Source organism: Hibiscus syriacus, unplaced genomic scaffold (assembly GCF_006381635.1).
Source record: "Hibiscus syriacus cultivar Baekdansim isolate YM2019G1 unplaced genomic scaffold, ASM638163v2 tig00016279_pilon, whole genome shotgun sequence".
In the NCBI taxonomy this organism is placed as follows: Eukaryota; Viridiplantae; Streptophyta; class Magnoliopsida; order Malvales; family Malvaceae; genus Hibiscus; species Hibiscus syriacus.
Genome location: NW_024062385.1, coordinates 1 through 21,479, shown reverse-complemented (window position 1 = coordinate 21,479; position 21,479 = coordinate 1). Strand labels below are relative to the sequence as shown.

Here is a 21,479-nt window from a genome sequence, read left to right as displayed (position 1 = left end):
TGTAGTTAGCTGTTAACATGAAGATGCAGGTGCAAGCAATGGTGGATCTCCGCTGTTGTGTCAAAGAGTTAATTACAAATAACCTGTTCTTGTTTGAATATCTGTAGATAAACGTGTTCAAGCAGACATGGAGGTCTTAGAGAAGCAAACGTTCTAACATTCTTTATAGTGTCATCTGTTTGATCAAGCGAAAAGACATCTCGAAACTCCTCAACTAACCATGTAGACATTAACAAGGAACTTGGAAGTTGCTAATTAAGGATAAAGAAGACCATCAGTTTCCTTTTTCCCCCTGTTCACTTGATTTATTCGATATTATTTCCTTCGCAAAATCAATCCAGAAAAGGAAAAGAAAGAACTATATTATATAATGTAAGAAACATGTTTTGTTTGGTAAGACGTAACATTTATGTAAGTTACTTTACTCTTCCAAATTCATTCTTGTTGTTAGTTGGTGAAGCAAATCTAATAAAGTGAGTTTCTTTAGCAAACTAATGGCAGATCTGAGGGTAATAATGCGTGCATATGTAATGGATTGTCTCATTAAAGGGTAAATAAAGAAACACCTCATTTTCATAAGGGTTTTGGCTTAACCAATCTCAATATATATATATAAAATAAAGAATGCAACATTCACAGGAAAAAAGAATAGGCCAATCTTTATTTTCGGGTACTAACTATTCTGTCTCACTCATCTCATACATGATCATATTTAACTTAGTTTACGCTTTTCTTCTTCATTTTTGCATGGTTGAACAGTAAAATTTTTCAAATTATTTATCTTTGTTCACATGGAAAGACAGATTTTGTGTAGGATACGAAATTAGAAAGTTATATTAGAAATTTAAATATTTAAAATGATATTATCAATAAAAAAAAAAATACAAACAAAATTCCTCTACGATACGAGACTTTAGAATTTTGATGGGTGACCACACCCGGTATCCTTTAGTACATTCTTAATTCAAATTATTTTTTCAATTAATTTTCAAAAACAAATAATTCTTGATTTTAATGGTAAAATCAATAAATTGATAATTAGTGCTTAAAATGGAATTTAATGATACAAATGAGTTGAAACCAAGAATTAGTTTATGGGATTTTCATCTCATGAATCAATTACAAGAATGGGTTGAAATTTATATTCGTAATGATACAAAATACTCTTAATGTTTTATTAAATATATGCTTGAATTGATTTTTTTAGTATTTTGACCCGTAACGTTTTATTTTAGGATAAAAAATTCACTATATAGATGAAAGCTATTAATCAATAAACTATCAATACTCTAAACTCAAGATTTTTTTACTGAAAAGCATAAACCAACTTATCTTAGTGGTTAAAGGAATCGTTGTTATTCTTAGAGATCACGAATTCGAGTACCATTGTCTGTAACAGGGTAATTGAGTATTCATTATTAAATAATTAAGAATATATTTAGAACAATCACTACTTGTAATCACTTTTAGCTTAATAAAAAAGAGTTTTCACTGCAAATAAATTGATAGAATTAAAATACTCTTTAAAAAAAGTATGAACGGAAATAACTATTTAATAGAATAGGGCTTATATTTGCTTGTGACATAGAGACTTGGCCTTGTAATGAATCAGATTGTTTGGGTTTAACCATAAAGGTTTTGAGACTTCACCTTGGGTACTTTCTTTTAGGCTTTTTTCCCCAATACCCAAGGCGGGTAAATTAATTGGCCCAATAGATTACACCCGTATTTATTTTGCATTTTACGATAAATGTTATAGTAACGATGAAACTCGTCATGGCGGGTTCGAGATGATGAGTTTGCTTAGAAATATTTTTTAATGGTCTCGGGTAAGTGGGTTCCATGTGGGTTAATATTTTAATATATTCAGAGGAACTCGTCACATCGACGTGATAAATCCATTAATAAATTAATTTTTTTTAAATCATTAAATATTTTATAAAAAGAAAAAAAATTAAAAACTGCAAAACTCGTCATGCCGAGGTGACAAGTTTGCATTGATGTTTTTAAAATTAATCATTGTGCAATGGGCAACTTTTGAAATTTTAAAAAAATTAACCGTTGAAACTCGACACATCAACGTGACGATTTTTTCAAACATAACGTAAAAATATATATTAATTAAAAATTATTAAATAAATTAAATAAATACAAACTAATTTTTTTACAAATAATAGTAAAAGAGTTCTTATTAACTAATACAATGAATAATAAAATTTATTTATATTTTCGTAGTTGTTGACGGTATCGATGAGTGTTCGAATGATAATGGCGGAGGGCTCGTCGAATACATCATGCCGTCCACCTTGATCGTCTTCCTCTTTATCTTTATTTGCTTCTTGAAGAGGATGTGTATTGAACATCACTCCACTTTAAAATCCACCTTTATAATACGGTGATGGATTTATAGTATTTGAAGCTATCATTGCCGTCATTGACTAGAGTTGGCTATCTTGTTGACCACATATAATATGATCACATTCACCCTTACTCGCATGTTCGGTTGAAGATGCTTGAGAGTTTTGCATTGCATCTCATTAACCTTCAATCCAATTGTAGTAGGACTAGACAACCTGCTACATAAGCTTTTTGACCCCATTCGATCATTATTGCCTTGCAAAGTTCCCGATATAAAAAAAAAGCAAAATCATCGTGCCCCAACTAGTGTTGCGACACTCAATAAAATTCTCCAATATTGGAAGATACTGAAATTTATCCAATAACAATATCCCTCCGATCAATTGAAGCAGATACGTTCGAGCTGCAAAAATAACTTCATCCTCGGTAAAGTCGTTTATCACATTGAATTCGAGCTCCAACCAAGTGATTTGTATCTGGTACCCCTCTAAGACCTTTTATGGTGGCATATTTCGGTGAACAATTCCAAACCGGTTGAAATCGTTGTGCCTTACTAGTGTCGTACAGTTAACCGGAACACCGAGTTGGTAAGTGATATCTTCCAATGTAATTGTCGCTTCACAATTCGAAAAATGAAAAGTATGCGTCTCAGGCCTCCAACGTTCAATCAGAGCCAAAATCAATGTTGGATTCACCTTAAAACCACACAGAAATATGGTTGGATACAACCCGGATTGTTGCAGATATATAATAATTCGCTTATGCATATCTCTGAGTGTGATTCCTCACTGAAGAATGCCCTATTCTTCTTCCAAACCGAGCTCAAGCGAAGAAATATAGACATGATCGAGGCGTAACATTTCATCTCGAATAGACATATTTCAGAAATTTTCAGAATATACGAATTTCTCTCAATTTTTTCTTAACAAAACACTATAAAAACCTAAACCTCAAATCCCTATTTATAACCACAAACCTAACGATCACAAACAACTAATTTTTCAATAGTTCCACCAAATTCGTCACTTCGAGGTTACAAGTACCATGCTAACCGTTGCAGCTGCCCGTTGCACAACAGATATAAATGGTTAGTTTTTTTATATTCAAGGCAAACTCGTCACGTTGCAATTTTTAAATTTTTTCCTTTTTCTAAAATATTTAATGAATTTAAAAATAAATTTCATAAATTACAAAATAAATTCAGATGTGATCTATTGGACCAATTAATTTACCCACATGGAGTATAAGGAAAAAACCCTTTCTTTTAACTTTTGCATCCTATTTTAATTATTTTTAAGGGATTTAATTGTAAACGTTTATTTAGGAGCGGACAGAACGATGAAGCATGTATAGGCCTGACCCATCCATGTCCACATCAAATGCAAATGATGTATAGGCTAAGCTTAGCATTTACTGTATTGAATAGAAACCAATGAATTTTTTTAGGGTTAACTATAGAGATAATTATTTATGTTTGTATTTTGTCCACTTATAACCACTGATTTCGAAAAATATAAGATGTGATCACTTTCGTTTTTATTTAATAAAGATATGGTCACTTTTATTTTTATTTAATTAATATGTAGTCATCACGGGTTAACTGTTGTTAACAATTAACAGAATATTTGATATGATAGTTGGTATAATCACACATTTGATCCCTATTATTTACATATTCTCTCAATTTAGTCATATTTTTAATTAAATATTACTATAAAATATATATTTTTAAATTAAGTTAATAATAAAATATATTTAATAAGTTAATATAAAAATACTTTTAAGTTAATATATATAAAATATTATGAATTTAAGTATTTATACACTAAGATACAAAATATATACACCATGTTGTCCACTTTAAACCAAGCAATAATCTTGGCTTAACGATCGGATACATGTTTAGTTTCTTAATAGATGAAGGTTTGAATCTTTTTTGTCTCAATTTACTTTCCTTTGTTTTCTTTCAACCAGAGGGTGTCAAATATTATTCTTTGATTGGTGGAAATAAATATATTAAATTAAAATAAAGTTAGTCCTTCAACCGAATGATGACATATGGCATGACATCTGACATCATTCAATTAGAGGATTAAATTTATTTTAATTGATTAAAAGCAACACTAAATTGAGAGAATATGTAAATAACAGAGACCAAATGTGTAATTATATCAAATATTTAACTACTGTTAACAACTGTTAACTAGGGGTGACCACATCTTAATTAAACAAAAAGAAAGTGATTATATCTTATGTTTGATAAGTGCTTAATTTAGTTAATATTTTGCTTTTAAATTACTCATTAATTATTGGTTTTTGTGGCTTAATTGTTCGTTTTGATTCATTTTCTGTGCAGGACGTCAGATTTTGGAAATTGCACAAAAATGACAGAATTCTGTAGTTTTTTTAATTTTCGGAATCAAAGCTGGTTGGAATTTGGATTTGAATTAAACTCAAGTTTAGGATAATATTTTAAACATTATATTTTATCTTTGTATTTTAGTTTAAATAGGTTTTAGTATTTTAATTAAATTTTAGGATATTATTTTTATATTTGAACTTTGTTTTAGGTATTTTAGTTTAAGTAGGTTTTAGTATTTTAATTAGGATTTAGAATATTATTTTAAATATTATTTTTTAGGTATTTTATTTTAAATAGTTTTAAGTATTTTAATTAGGATTTAAGATGTTTTAGCTTATTTTTAAGAATTTGAAGGCTATAAATACCCTCTCAGGGTAAGCCTGGAAACATATCTCTCTCATCTGAGAATAAAATCTTCTTTTTCTCTCTAACTTTCTCTCTATTTTTCGCATGCTTTTCAATTATGCTAAGTATGACTTTGGTCATGCTTAGCTAATTTTCTTTCAAGCCGAAGACTAAAGCGAAGGCTCAATTCCAAACGTGAGAATTGTAAGGTACTTAAATCGCTTCAGATTTTCTCTCTGTTTTCTGAGCTTACTTTTCAAATCAAAATGATTTCGACATTGGTTCGGATATTGTTATGGTTAATGTTTGAAGAAGGATTTGCTTATTGAAGCATATTCAACTTCCCGAAGACGCACTTAGAAAAATTGTTTTCTAAGAAGAAACTGAGACTGGAATCATTTATTGTTGTAACAACACAATCCGAGTTGACAGCGAAGAATTGTCCTTGTAAGCCGACGTGAATCTTGAAGTAAAAATCTGTTTCGATGATCCGAGGAATTTGAGGCAAAGCTGAAGTCTGAGGATGCTTTCACTATAAGTTTTTCTTTATCTCAATCTCTTAGATTATTTATTTAATTATTTAATTTTATTTAATTTTTATCTTTTATTTTAAAAACAACTTTTAAAAAACCAATTTTTTTAATCTTTACTAATATTATTTATTATTTTATTATTTTCCCTTTTTATTTATTATTATTTATTTTATTATTTTTTCTTTTTAAATTATAATTATTTATTTTATTTATTATATATTTTCAACTTCATCTAGAACTCTATCATCCTCTAAATCAAAGAGTTTTACTAAATCACAAAAAACCATAGTCCTTGTGGATCGACCCTGCTTCTCTATCTACCTTTTCCTTTCTATTTAAGATGCCAAAATTATTTTGATAGAAAAACGACGGTTATCAAATTGGCGTCGTTGCCGGGGACTAACAACAAGTATTGATTTATTTTTCTAGTTTTTTGATTTATGACCAGAAGAAACCCAAGTGAATTAGTAGATCTAGATCTGGAGATCGAAGAACAAGCACGAAGAATCCACACACAAATGCTTCGAGAAAAGAGAAAAAGACAAGAAGAACAAGAGCAGAGTTCAAAATTATAATCAAATCCGGAGATTGAAGCAGACGCATACAACATTCCGATGGCAGAAGAAAAACAAACGATCTGAGAGGTAGCCACAACTCCAGTCACTTAGACGCCATCATTCATTAATTTTCCTAGTGGCAGGACTCCGTTTCAATTAAAGACGGGACTCATCATCTTCTTCCTACCTTCCACGGTTTTCCCACTGAAGATCCGCGCAAACACTTGTTGGAATTACACATGGTTTGCACTAGCATGAAACCACAGGGAGTTACTGATGATCAAATTAAATTGAGAGTTTTCCCTTTCTCTTTAGCTGATTTGGTTAATTTATTTACCTCCAGCGACTAAAGCAAGTGAATTACGAAGGAGCATTCTTTACATTCAACAAAATACCGAAGAAAGTCTTTATGACTATTGGGAATGATTTAAAAAACTTTGCGCACGTTGTCCGCAACACGGATTAAGTGAGAAAACGTTACTTCAATACTTTTATGAAGGCCTTTTACCAATGGAGATGAAAATTGTGGATGCCTCCAGTGGAGGAGCATTAGTCAACATGACCCCAACAACAGCAAGGGAATTGATTTCAACCATGACATCCAACTCTCAATAGTTTTCAAGTGAACCCAGCTGACGGGTTCACGAGATAAGTACATTTTCCCTTGAAAATAAGTTAGATAAATTAATTGAAGTAGTTAATTCACTTGTTACAGGAAAATCTGGAGCAACAAGTGCATGTGGGATATGCACAAGGCTAGACCATCCGAAGGATTACTGCCCGCTGATACAAGAAGGAGGCAATGCAGAAATCGATGCAGTAGGGAACTTTCCAGGTCCTCCACAAAGACAATACAACCCATACAGCAATACTTATAATCCAGGATGGCGAGACCACTCAAACTTCAGCTACGTGACAAATCAAAGACCATCATTGGAGGAACTCATAGAAAAGTTAGCAATTTTACAAGAAAAGTTCATTACATCCAAGGAAAAATTCCAAAGCCAAACCGAAATATATCTTCAAGAGTTAGATAACCAAGTAAGCCGACTAGCTCAAACAATGGGAAAATTAGAATCACAAGGAAGATTACCTTCTCAAACGGAGTTAAATCCGAGAAATAATGTTAGTGCCATCACACTCCGAAGTGGAAAAGTTATCTCACTCGAAGTTCCAGCAGAAAAAGTCGCACATCAGAAAGAACAAGAGAACACGCCACCTTCAGAAATACAAGGCACGTCTAATACCCATCATTCTCTTTCTTCTCATGAAATCACACCACCACCCTTCCCATCAAGATTGATGAAGCATGATAAAAGAGCTGAAGAAAATGAGATCTTAGAGGTGTACCAAAAAGTTCAAGTCAACATACCTCTTATTGAAGTAATTCGACAAGTACCAATGTATGCTCGATTTTTAAAATAACTTTACACTACAAAGAGGAAATTGATGGGGCACGAAAAGGTAGATTTGGGAGAACATGTCTCTGTAATTTTTCAACGAAAGCTCCGACCAAAGATAAAAGATCAAGGTATGTTCATTATACCTTGCAAAATAGGTGATTTTAACAATGTGTGACTTAGGATCTTCGATTAATGTTATGTCATTTTCTATATATAAAATGATTACTAACGAGCCTTTGAAGGAAACAGGAATAACCATACAGTTGGTTGATCGATCTGTAATCTATCCAGTGGGAGTAATGGAAAATGTCTTAGTAAAGGTTGATGTATTATTTTTTCCTGCAGATTTCTATGTCATTGACATGGAACATGACAGGTCGGATACTTATTCTGAGGTACTTTTAGGCCTACCCTTCCTAAGCATAGCACATACAAAGATCGATGTTAGAAGTGGTATACTGAAAATGGAATTTGATGGTGAGATCGTTGAATTTGATGTTTACAAAGTAATGAAATACCCTGATCACGTTGAAAGAATTAATTCTGTTGATACTATAGATCCTTTAATTGATGAATATATTAAATCTAATTTTTATTATGATCTTTTTAAGGATCCTGAACTTTGCCACGAAGAGGAAGAAAAGGAGTTTGAAAATATTAATTCAATCAATTCTGATTTATCTTTGTCTTCCTCTAAAACTAAAATTTTATTTTCTGTTTTACAGGCATCTGAGGTAGAATTGAAACAATTACCAGAGCATTTGAAATATGCCTTTTTGGGTGAAAATGAAACTTTGCATGTGATCATCTCAAGTAAATTATCCGAAGGAGAAGAGGAAGCTTTGGTAGCAGTGTTGCGCTCTCACAAAGAAGCCATAGGATGGACCATAGCCGACATTAAATGATTAAGTCCCTTGACTTGCATGCACAAGATCAAAGTCGAAGAAGGAGCAAAGCCATCATGAGAATGACAACGCCGATTAAATCCACCGATGATGGAAGTAGTAAAAAAAGAAATTTAAAAACTCCTTGATGTTGACGAACTCTATCTGATATCAAATAGTAATTGGGTAAGTCCGATTCATGTGGTTTCTAAGAAAACGGGAGTCATAGTGGTCGAAAATCAAGAAGGGGAGTTAGTGCCCACAAGAGTTCAAAATGGATTACGAGTTTGTATTGATTACAGGAAGTTGAACTCTCTTACTCGAAAATATCATTTTCCTCTTACTTTTATAGATCAAATGATTGAAAGATTAGCTGTAAAAACTCATTATTATTGTCTTGATGGTTTTTCAAGTTTTTTTCAAATCCCAGTGGCGCCAGAAGATCAAGAAAAATGACTTTTACTTGTCTCTTCGGTACATTTGTATATAGATGAATGCCCTTTGGTCTTTGTAATGCACCGGCCACCTTCCAAAGATGCATGTTAAGTATATTTTCAGACTATGTGGAGAAGGGCATCAAAGTCTTTGTGGATGACTTCATGGTTTATGGTAATTCATTTAATGAATGTCTCGATAATTTAACTAATGTGCTTAAAAGATGCTTAAAATATAACCTTGTTTTAAACTATGAAAAATGTCATTTTATGGTTGATAAAGGGTTATTTTAGGTAATATTGTTTCCTCAAAAAGGGATTGCAGTTGATAAAGCTAAAACATATGTTATACGCTCACTTTCTTACCCTCAACTGTGAGAGAAATTCGCTCTTTTCTTGGCCATGCAGGATTTTACCGTAGGTTTATTAAGGATTTTTCGAAGATAGCACAACCTTTATGCAATCTACTTCAAAAGGATCAAGACTTTGACTTTAGTTCAAAATGCAAGGAGTCTTTCGATTCATTATAGGAAAAACTTATTTCATCTCCAATTGTTCAGCTACCAGATTGGAATTATCCCTTTGAACTTATGTGTGACGTATCGGATGGTAGCGTTGGAGACTTTCTTGGCCAAAAAATAGGTAAAGAGCCACATGTCATAGCTTATGCCTCCCAAACTTTGGACTCGGCTCAGAAAAATTATTCGACTACAAAAAAAGAACTTTTTGCTATATTTTTTGCTTTAGAAAAATTTAGATCCTATTTGCTTAGCACTAAAATTATTGTTTTTTCTGATCATGCAGCTATAAGGTATTTGATGAGCAAAAAGGAGGCAAAACCGAGGCTTATCCGATGGATCCTAATTTTACAAGAGTTTAACTTGGAAATTAAAGACAAAAAGGGATGTGAAAATATGGTAGCATATCACTTGAGTCGAATTCCCCTTTTACATCCGAACCACCACTTAGAGAAGAATTTCCTAAAGAAAAACTGATGGTGGCGTAAAGCATAACCCATGGTTTGCGGACATGGTTAATTATTTAGCCACAGCTAAGTTACCATTAGATTTGCCAAGAGCTGAAATCAATCGAATTAAGCAAGAATCTCGATACTATATTTGGGACGATCCTTATTTATGGAAGCACTGCTCGGATCAGGTAATTCGACGATGTATTGTCGAAAGCGAGCTAAATTCAATTTTACAATTTTGTCATTCTTACTCTTGCGGTGGTCATTTTGGGCAAAAATGTACAGCCCATAAAATTCTTGAATGTGGTTTCTATTGACCTAACATCTTTTGGGACTCTTATATGTTTTGTAAAACTTGTGAAAGATGTCAACGTACATGTAATTTAAGCCATATGAATGAAATGTCACTTAATTCTATACAAGTTTGTGAAATTTTTTATGTTTGGGGAATCGATTATATGGGCCCTTTTACTTCGTCATTTGGAAATACTTATATTATTTTAGCTGTAGATTATGTTTCTAAATGGGTGGAAGCTAAGGCCACTCGAAATAATGATACTAAAACTACAGTTAATTTTTTGAAAAATATTTTTTCTAGGTTTGGCACGCCACATGCTATAATAAGCGACAGAGGAACACATTTCATAAACTGAGTCATCGAGTCGCTAAAGAAGAAATTTGGAGTAACTCAAAGAATTGCTACCGCTTACCATCCACAAACAAATGGACAGACAGAAGTATCAAATCGGGAAATTAAAACAATTCTTGAGAAAATTGTTAAACTGGACAGAAAGGATTGGAGTTTAAAATTAACCGATGCACTTTGGGCATATCAAACTACTTATAAAGGTCCCATTGGGATGTCACTATACCGGCTTGTTTCGATAAACCATGTCATTACTAGTTGAGTTAGAACATCGTGCTAATTGGGTCGTTAAACAATATAACATGGACATGGATGCAATTGGTGAAGCTCGAAAATTACACATTCAAGAACTTGAAAAAATCGAAGAAATGCTTATGATAATGCTAGGATATTTAAAGAAAAAACAAAAGAATTTCACGATAGTAGAATTTCTTTTAAAACTTTTTCTGTCGGTCAAAATGTTTTATTATTTAACTCCAAATTTAAACTTTTTGCAGGAAAGTTCAAATCAAAATGGCTCGGACCGTTTACAGTAACTCAAGTATTTCCTCACGGTGCTGTTGAAGTTGAAGATAACTCAGGAGTTCGATTTAAAGTTAATGGTCAAAGACTAAAGTCGTATTATGAAAATGCATCGGTTGGTCTAATCGAAGAAATCAATTTAGAGGAACCCACTTTGAAAAATCAGGTTGTCGAACTAACGACGTTAAAAAAAAGCGCTTGATGGGAGGCAACCTATTTCGTTCTATTTTTTATTTTATTTCATTTTATTTTCGTTTTATTTCGTTTTATTTTATTTTATTTTATTTTTTTAGAAACTTTATTTTCATTCTATTTATTTTATTTTAATTAATTTTAATTTTTTCTCCAGATTCAAATTTCTTCGAATATTTCTTACCTTCGCCTGGGCTCGTCTCGACATGACCGTGGTCGCGGTCGCCACTAGATTAGAGAATATTCCTTTTCACTCTCTTTGTTTTTTAAATTCGACATACGTTTTGGGACAAAACGAATTATGAGGGGGGAAGAATAAGCATGTGTCAAATTTTTCCTTAACTTGTTTAATTGTTTGAAATTGAGTTATTCTGATGTTGATATGTTGGGATCGTTGGTTGCTAGTCTTAAATTTTTCTTTATACTCTTGCTTCCTTTTGAATTGTGATCATATTTTGATCGAATTTAATTTACATGATTGGTAATTGGTATAACTGGTGAATTTTTTGTTGAGTATTGATATTTCATGCTTTTGTCGATAGAGAAGAACTTGACTCAATGCATATAAACGTTTCTTGTGAGATTTAGGCCTAACGAGCATACATTTTCTTTCTTGCTCATTGTTTGACTTGTGTGTGTCAAACTAATTAGGATATTCTAGAACTATTAATCACAATGCATATCGAGACTACATGTTGAACGTAATGTTTCAATGTGATAGGGTCACCTAGGATAAACCCACTCTTCCCAAAAAAGCCTACCCGTTTATATATCCATTAGTGAACCACATTTGAGTATATTTCCCTTTCTTTGTTTTACATCTCATAATTAAACATGAAGCCTTTCTTTTTATTTTTCCTCTCTTTTCACACCCTTGCCGAGACTTGAGATCTTGTATCATTGTTGTTCCATGAAAAAAATCAATGTTTAAAAAATGGAAAAAAAAGTTGCTCACTATTTCGAACAGCAAAAAAAAAGAAGAAAAAATACCCTTTGTTCGGGAAAAAACAAAAAAGCGGAAGGAAAAGTCAATCACTTCAATTATCTTTCATCTATTTTTTTCCTTGTTTTGTTATTCATTGTGCTTCATGTTAATTCATGGATTCTTCTTAATTATTTGATCTCTTGTTTCGGTATTTTAAGCCTTTCTTTTGGCCTTTCCCTACCCTAACCTAAGCCCCGTTACACCTTGTTTAAAGATTCCTTGATTATTGCATTATGTTCATTTTTCGTAGTGGAGACTTGATTGGATTCCAAGCCTATGGTAATATTTTGGTTAGTTTCGGTTTGTGTGATTTCATTTACCTCAAACACTTTGAGCGGATATGTGTGAATCTTTGTGAGGTATTGAGTCATGTTTCATTAAAGTTTGCAATTAATTGAGATATCTTGCTTACTTTAACTTTTCATGGTTGTACCTTTGCTTTATTGTTACTTGAATTCGGCAAATAACATGGACTTAGTTCGATTGGAAGTTTGAGGAATAAATTGAAATTGAAGATGACAACTTGTGATTTGGATGTATTAATTGATGAATGCTTGAGGACAAGCATTGAATAAGTGAGGGGAAATTTGATAAATGCTTAATTTAGTTAATATTTTGCTTTTAAATTACTCCTTAATCATTGGTTTTTGTGGCTTAATTGTTCGTTTTGATTCAATTTCTGTGCAAGACGTCAGATTCTAGAAATTGCACAAAATGAACATAATTCTGCAGTTTTTTTTTCGGAATCAAAGATGGCTGGAATTCGTATTTGAATTAAACTCAAGTTTAGGATAATATTTTAAACATTATACTTTATCTTTTTATTTTAGTTTAAAATAGGTTTGAGTATTTTAATTAAATTTTAGGATATTTTTTATATTTTATCTTTTTTTAGGTATTTAGTTTAAATAGGTTTTTAGTATTTTAATTAGGAATTAAATATTATTTTAAACATTATTTTTTTAGGTATTTTAGTTTAAATAATTTTAAGTGTTTTAATTAGGATTTAAGATATTTAGCTTTTTTAGGAATTTGAAGGCTATAAATACCCTCTCAGGGTAAGCCTAGAAACATATATCTCTCATCTAAGAATAAAATCTTCTTTTCTCTTTAGCTCTCTATTTTTCACATGTTTTCAATAATGCTAAGTATGACTTTGTCATGCTTAGTGATAACTGTCGTTTTTCTATCAAAATAATTCATGGATTCTTAATAAATAAATATGAAAAGGTAGTATAAAGAAGCAGGGTCGATCCACAGGGACTATGGTTTTTATGATTTAATAAAACTATTTCTTGATTTTAGGAAAAGATAGAATTCAAGATGAAGTTGAAAAGATATATTAAAATAAAATAAAAAAAGGAAAAATAATATAATAATAAATAGTAATAGTAATAGTAATAAATACAAAAGGGAGATTTTTAAAAGTTGTTTTTAAAATAAAAGATAAGAATTAAATAAAAGAAAAATAAATAAATTAAAGAGATTGAGATAAATGAAAACTTATTGTGAAAGCAGCCTCAGATTTCAACTTTGTCTCAAATTCCTCGGATCATCGAAACTGATTTTTACTTCAAGATTTACGTCGGTTACTGCAAGAACAATTCTTTGCTACCAACTCGGATTGTGTCGTTTCAATAACAACTGATTCTGATCTCAATTTCCTCTTAGCAAACAATTTTGTTAAGTGTGTTCTCGGAAAGTTGAATATGCTTCAATAAGAAAATCCTTCTTTAAACATTAACCATAACAATATCCGAACCAATGTCGATCTTGATTTGAAAAGTAAGCTCAGAAAACATAGAGAAAATCTAAAACGATTTAAGTACCTTACAATTCTCATGTTTGGAATTGAGCCTTCGCTTTAGCCTTCGGCTTGAAAGAAAATTAACTAAGCATAACCAAAGTCATACTTAGCATAATAGAAAAGTATGCGAAAAATAGAGAGAAAGCTAGAGAGAAAAATGAGATTTTATTCTCAAATAAAAGAGATATGTTTCTAGGCTCACCCTTAGAGGGTGTTTATAGCCTTCAAATTCCTAAAAACAAGCTAAAACATCTTAAATCCTAATTAAAACACTTAAAACTATTTAAACTAAAATACCTAAAAATAATATAATATTCTAAATCCTAATTAAAACACTAAAACCTATTTCAACTAAAATGCCTAAAACAAAGATAAAATATAAAAATAATATCATAAAACTTAATTAAAATACTAAAAACCTATTTAAACTAAAATACAAAGATAAAATATAATGTTTAAATATTATCCTAAACTTGAGTTTAATTTAAATCTGAATTCCAGTCAGCTTTGATTACGAAAATAAAAAAATTGCAGAATTGTGTCTTTTTTGTGTAATTTCCAGAATCTTACGTCTTGTACAGAAAATGAATTAAAATAAACAAATAAACCACAAAAATCAATGATTAAAGAGTAATTTAAAAGTAAAATATTAACTAAAATAAGCACTTATCACTTAGCTAATTTTCTTTCAATCCGAAGACTAAAGCGAAGGCTCAATTCCAAAAGTGAGAATTGTAAGGTACTTAAATTGCTTCAGATTTTTTCTTTGTTTTCTGATCTTACTTTTCAAATCAAAACGATTTCGACATTAGTTCGGATATTGTTATGGTTAACGTTTGAAGAAGGATTTGCTTATTGAAGCATATTCAACTTCCCGAGAACACACTTAGCAAAATTGTTTGCTAAGAGGAAACTGAGATCAGAATCAGTTATTGTTGAAACGACACAATCCGAGTTGGCAGCGAAGAATTGTCCTTGCTTGAAGTAAAAATCTGTTTCGATGATCCAAGGAATTTGAGGCAAAGCTGAAGTCTGAGGTTGTTTTCACTATAAGTTTCTCTTTATCTCAATCTCTTAGATTATTTATTTAATTATTTTCTTTATTTAATTTTTATCTTTATTTTAAAAACAACTTTAAAAACTCATTTTTTATCTTTACTACTATTATTTATTATTTTATTATTTTCCCTTTTTATTTATTATTATTATTTTATTATTTTTCTTTTTAAATTATAATTATTTATTTTATTTTATATATTTTCAACTTCATCTGGAATTCTATTATCCTCTAAATCAAAGAGTTTTACTAAATCACAAAAAACCATAGTCCCTAAGGATCGACCCTACTTCTCTATACTACCTTTTCCTTTCTATTTAAGAAGCCATAATTATTTGATAGCAAAACGACGGTTATCAATGTTTTTTTCAATTAGTGACTAAAAGTGGATAAAACACAAACATAAATGATTATATGTGTAGTTAACCATTTTTTATTATTATGAGATAAATATAAGGTAGTATGATAATTCTCGACCATTTGATATTGAACACTCACATCTCTAACAATCAAAATTATCACCAACATCTTTCGTGTCATCCTAATTCATATAATTTTTCTTTAATTCAAACCAAACTTATCCAAATATTTTACTTTTTCTGTAATACAACTTATTTTATACTTATTATAGTGAAATCAAAACATAATTTTATACAAATATAATCCTTAAATGAAATCAAAATATTACATAATCAAGTTGTATAAGATACAGACACAATTTCACGTCCGAAAAAGATGAAAGAACATAAAAATCGAAAAATGGCTTCTTAAACCCTTCAACAATGCAATAATATAACACAGCAGTGAAAAAAAACATCACAAGTAACAAGGATGCCTGGAAAGAAAGAGGGGAGGCCTTTGATGGATAGTAGTAGTAAGGATATGGATATTCGTGCGGTCCTAGTCCTGTAGGTAGCCCTTGACCTTGGCCTGGAGGTGCGTTGAAGAAGTACACAAAACGAGGCGGCGGAGGACTGGCCTTTGAAGAATATGATGATTGTGCCGGTGGGGGTGGGGATGGGGTTGGCCGCGGTGGAGATGGAGGAAATAGTTCAAATTCTAATGGTGGTGGGCAGTGAGTGTCGTCAGATCCTGACGGGGACCGTGGGGTGTAATAAGGTTCGGGCGGAGAGAGGTGAAGTGACGATGATGATGGTGGTGGCGAATACGACTTCAACAGCGGTGGATGTGGCGGTGAACAAATGACCGGACATGTTGCACAATCACTGATGCATAATAACCCGGGTGAAGCTGATGATGTCCCCGTTTCATGCTCTGATGTTACACTAGCTAGCATGATGATGCCCGTGATCGCCAATTTCATCCATTTGCTTCCCTGAAAAACTCGACTGTCACCAAAGCCCCTCACCATTTTCTTTTGTTGGGGGAAGGAGGGAGGCATAAGCTGAAAGAAACCTATTATACTACACTTATCTTGTCTTTAGCTTTTATCAAGACAACGCCAAATGAACACTAAGCACCTTGATGCTCCACTTTACCTTTATCATGCGTGTTTATGGCTCTTCTAAAAATTCTGGTTTATGAATGCATTGCCTTACCCTTGACTGCATTCAGTATATATATACTTGTTTGGTACTACCAGTCTTACTTGTACCTTTGTGAGCATCAATCTCACCCTTTACACTTTATTCACTGTCTATGCTTTTCTTTCACTGGAGGGCTCTCCTGAATCTCCCTTTTTTCTCATTGCAAGTTTCCAGTGAATTCTTTGCTTGTAGCACCATTTTGAAGAGTTTAAAGTTTGATTAGGTAAAGTCACAACTTTCCTCGAGGGACATTTTTTATTCAATTCAATTTCTTTGAGTTTTTTCATATACTCCGAGGATCATACCCCTACACATATCCGAATATATATCGGATATAAGTGTTAGATATGAATATTTAAATAAGAAAGAAAAGTTTAGGAGATTACTAGGATTGCTAAATATCGAACTTAGACTACATTATATATCTAAGAATAATACAGGAAGTAAATTTCCAATTCTTAAAAATAATTAGAAAAAAAGGGACTGCTAATTGTTCTGCAATCACAAACATGAAGTAGCTTAGTAAGGGTTTTTATTTTATAAAAAAGAATAAGGCTTGCCTTTCGGAAGCAGCTTCCTGCAAGCACAAAAGAGATAAATGTAAGCGTACAGATTTCCTATGTTTTTTTGTACAAACCAGAATCATTCTCTCTTAGTCTTGTTCTTTTTTTTTCTTCTTTAGATGCAGGCAGCTTCTTTCCCTCAATCCTTCAATCTAGTCTGGAATTTCTTACAGAAGTTGCAGTCATGCTCGATGATTCCTAGCCAATAAACAACCAAACTATGTAAGAAAGCCTGGTTTCAAGAAAATGTATCTAATTAATATCTATAATAGATAAGTCCCAAACCTCATCTTCTGATAGCATCGGCTACCTGCAATTATTACTGCGACCACGAGAGTCGGAGCTCATTCCGAAATCTCTTAATCGGTTAAGTTCCGGCACTATAACAGTTCCAAGATCGGGTCTGTCCTTCTTCCTCAGCTCGACACACTTGAGGGCTAATCGAGCAAATGCTAAAGCCTCTTCAAGTGGCCAATTTGGCACAGCTGGATCAAGTACATCAAGTAAAGTTCCTTCTCAATGGCCCTTCCAACATGTGAGCAATACCATTGGAGGCTTGGCTGTAATAATCTGGAGCAGCATTATTCCGAGGGAATATATGTCTGATTTAGTTGTCAGCATGCCTGTTTGTGATATTCAGGATCTATGTAACAGAATGTCCCTGCAGCTGAAGTCATGTGATATTGTGTCACACTGTCAGCTACAGAAGGTGGTACTAGTCGCGCTAGGCCAACATCAGCGATTTTGCTCACGTAATTGCGGTCTAATAGAATGTTAGCCGGCTTGAGGTCCCGATGCACTAGTGGTTCTGGCTTCGCTTGGTGAAGGAATAGAAGGCCAGTCGCGATTTCTGCAGCTATGTTAAATCGCTTTCTCCATGAAAGTGGAGGAGTATTTCCCTTTCGAAATAGTCTGTCCTCTAAGCTTCCATTAAACATATATTCATATACCAAGCATCCATACTCGGGACAGGCACCAAGGAGAAGGACCATGTTTGGATGTCTCATGCAGCAAAGAACCTCAACCTGAATTGTTTGTAGTTATGCAACAAATTAGCTTAAGACAACCATTCCTGCAAACATTTTGGTCTATTCCGACATGATGACTTACCTCTTGCTGGAACTGTTTCTTTCCTTGAGCAGCGTCCGGTCTTAGAACTTTGATGGCAACCGGAGTGTGATCGAGTTTGCCTTTAAAAACAGGCCCGTAACCCCCTTCTCCAATCTTATTAGATGCTACAAAGTTTCAGTTGCTTCTTCAATTTCTTCGATGGTATATTTTCGGTATCGGACATCATTCTTTGCCAAAACACTCAAAGCACGAGTCTTCTCGTCAGCCTCCTTCTTGGCTTTAAGCTCTGCTTGTCTTCTTCTATGTGCTTCCATCTCCGCCAGTTTTCGCGCTGCCTCGGCTGCTTCCATGGCAGCTTTGCATTTGGCCTTTCCTTCTCTGCCATGGCAAGAGCTGCCTCCTGCTTGCTTAGCTTCCTCGAACTTGCGTGCCTCCTCCATCTTCCACTGATGAAGCTCCTCAGCCTGGACCCCCAAAAATTGACAATGTTCACAAATTGATATTCTTGGAATATAGTGATGATATAGGTATAGGATTACCTTTCTTTTGGCTGTAAGAGCTTCTTTGCAAGCTGTGCTGTACAAATCCATGGTTTGCTTAAGTTCAAGCTTCAACCTTCTCATTTCAGCTTCGATGTCTCGCTGCATTTCAGGGGCCATGAATGTTAGCAAATCTGCCCATTAAAAGGCAATGCTTTACTGTTTAAAAAAACCCAGTTTCTCTGAACTCTTCTTACTGTGTTTTGAGGAAGTTGCCCAGTAGGGGTGGCCGAAACCATAGAAAAATCTAAATTTTGGTCATTAAGAACGATAGATCCATGGGGAATTTTGTTTAAAAAATCTGTATCGATAGCTAAAGTATCTTGGCTAGATGAAGGCTGTGCCGCAGCCGCTCGCATAGCTGCATCCATGTCACCTGACAGATTTGCCGGCAAGCTTTTTCGTCTGTCACGGTCACGCATAGGTAACTTGGGGGGATTATCAACTGACTGTCTATCTGTTCCATTTCTCGACTCTCCCTAACAACTTGTCGTCTATTAAAAGATACAATGTCAACAACAACGGTAAATCATCAATTCAATCAAATAGTAAGAAATGTAAACCTATTTTCCCACCGCACCTGCCTCGTTCGTCTTCAAGTTGATCCGATGGAATATGCGGTGGCATTCCGGACGACATTTTGGCGGGCAGCAGTGTTCGAAACAGGCCGCTGTGCGGTTCGCATAGTCAATATCTTACCTTTGGAAATCACATACACAGAACAAAACTCCGGCGCGCTTCTTATCAAGATTGCAGGAATGTCATTCTTGGATTTCCTATAATTTAAATAACTGAAAACTTTGATTGTTAAAAGTTATATCAATTTACTCGATTTGTTTGAATCAAAAAGCAAGATTACGTTACTTAACCTTGATAAGCTATTCCTCGTTGCTGCACCAATAACTAGATTGTTAATCAAGTTTTTGTGAACGTAGTCCAGAAGTGCTTTGCAGACATCTGCATCTTCCAGGATAACCTCCTCCAATTGAATCTGAATTTGAAATTTATTTGATCGGATTTAATTTTTTGAAATTTTTACTTTGATCATATGTTCTCTACGATAACTGCTTACCCCTTTGCGTGCACAGTAGCCGCGAAAAGGAATGAAAAGCTGGTTTACGTCATAATCAGACTCGTTGTCACCCTCTGCATGATTTAAGGACAAAATGAATCAGAAAAAAAAACGAATGCCTTTTGTAGATATTTATTAAGGGTATGATATAGAGAGGATACCGACGGTTTTTATGCAACATGGATCAAGGTGACGAATGGATTGGAGACGACAAGATGCTCGACGGCCCAACGTACAGCTTGTGGGCTATTTTTATCTTGTCGATGGCCACCGCCGTGGTGTGGCCCGGTACGTTTTCATCAGATGAGAAATGAGGAGCCATCTCTGGGAAACGAATCAATAACTTTCGTCTCTCGGCAATTTTGTTAAAACTCTGTGTTCCGACAGATTAACTTACCGGCGTCGCAACCACCAGGCCAACGCGTCCTCCTCCACCTCCTGCTATTTTGCTTTTTTTAAAAAAAGAAAAGAAAATGGAATGTGCAAGCAAGGAAGAAGAAGGCTTGTTCGCTCCTGGTGTTTAGGGTGCAATGAAATATTTGATCGTGTAATGAGGTTTTAAGAATCTATTTCCGTCATTGCCTTGGTTTAGGCCATTTAACCTGGCCCGTCCCTTCAAAAACCAAACATGCGAGGAAAATAATAATAATAATAAGGGTAAACTACTTCAACTATCACCAACCTTTAAACGTTGATTCGTTCATACCATTAACATTTTAATTTTATAATTTTAACACTAATTTTTACTTTTAAGTATAACTATGCTACTCCGTCATTATAGATTAACGAAACAATGACATGAGAATAGCATGTGATATTGCTAACGTGGTTTTATGAAATAACGTTATTTTAACGATTGATTTAATACTTAAAATATTCAAACGACGTTGTTTTACTTGAGATAAAATATTATGTTTTGAGAGATTCCAAGTCTAAACCAATAAACTTGGGTTTAATCTAACCATGGCATCATCTTTGAGTTTTTGTTATGTTTTTTTTTTTAACTTCTAAAACTTATTCTAAAATTTTAAACAACATAGAGACAAAACCCATTCAAACACCGAACTACAGAATAATTAAAAGCTAAACCAATCTCCTTCAATGAACTCATATTCTGGAATATTTAATGGGGATTTTACTAGTGAAATTGTTACCAGACACATCGAATGATTACAAAGAACTGTCAGAACCAAAGCTACTATAATCAAGGCAGAGATTATTATAAGAGAGATCGAGCTTAACAAGTTTCGATCTCCCCTTGAAATTGTTTTCAGCTAAATAAAGATACTGCAAATTAGAAGTTGGCAAAGCTGGAATCTGATCGGAAAACTGATTACTCGATAGATTCAAGAACTAATGTTCACACATGAAATCGCACGATCTATATCACCGGAGAACTTGTTTCCGGAGATATCAATATGTTTCATGGCCGAGCAGTCACAAAATGAAGGAATCGCAATTGAAAAATTGTTCGATGAAAGTCCAAAACTGCAAATTTTTGCAGTTCGCGACGTTACTTCACCATCAATCTTGTTCCCTTTCAAGTCCAAGAGCCTAGCTCGCCGGACCCAGCGTGGAGGATCCAAGGAACCACATGTCACCGGAAATCTTGTTGAAAGAGAGATCAAGAAA

At 33.4% G+C, this 21,479-nt stretch overlaps 1 pseudogene; it reads right to left on the bottom strand.

The window, feature by feature from the left end:
• Window positions 1-17,466: 17,466 nt before the first annotated feature.
• On the bottom strand, window positions 17,467-20,169 carry LOC120208338 (annotated as a pseudogene).
• Between the last annotated feature and the right edge of the window lie 1,310 nt (window positions 20,170-21,479).